The sequence below is a fragment of the Atheta coriaria genome, unplaced genomic scaffold (genome assembly GCF_025399875.1).
Source record: "Atheta coriaria isolate IRGN ID8LTWV9N9 unplaced genomic scaffold, Caltech_Dcor_3.1 scaffold4451_size1203, whole genome shotgun sequence".
NCBI classification, from domain to species: Eukaryota; Metazoa; Arthropoda; class Insecta; order Coleoptera; family Staphylinidae; genus Dalotia; species Dalotia coriaria.
The window spans coordinates 675-885 of record NW_027050441.1 but is presented as its reverse complement, the minus strand read 5'-3'; positions in this window follow the sequence as shown (position 1 = coordinate 885).

Genomic DNA, 211 nt, shown 5'->3' with positions numbered 1-211 from the left:
CCTCCTCCTCTCCGTCTTCCACCACCTCATCAATCGCGTCATCATCATCATCACTATCAATTGTATGCACCTCAGTCACCTCATCATCAGAAACTTCTTTAATTTCACTTTCTTCTGGAGTTTTAGTTTTATCTGTTGTGGAAATGTCAACACTTTCGTTTAATTGTTTTTCATCCGGGTCTTTTGAGGGTGTGGATGGTTTTTCACTAGG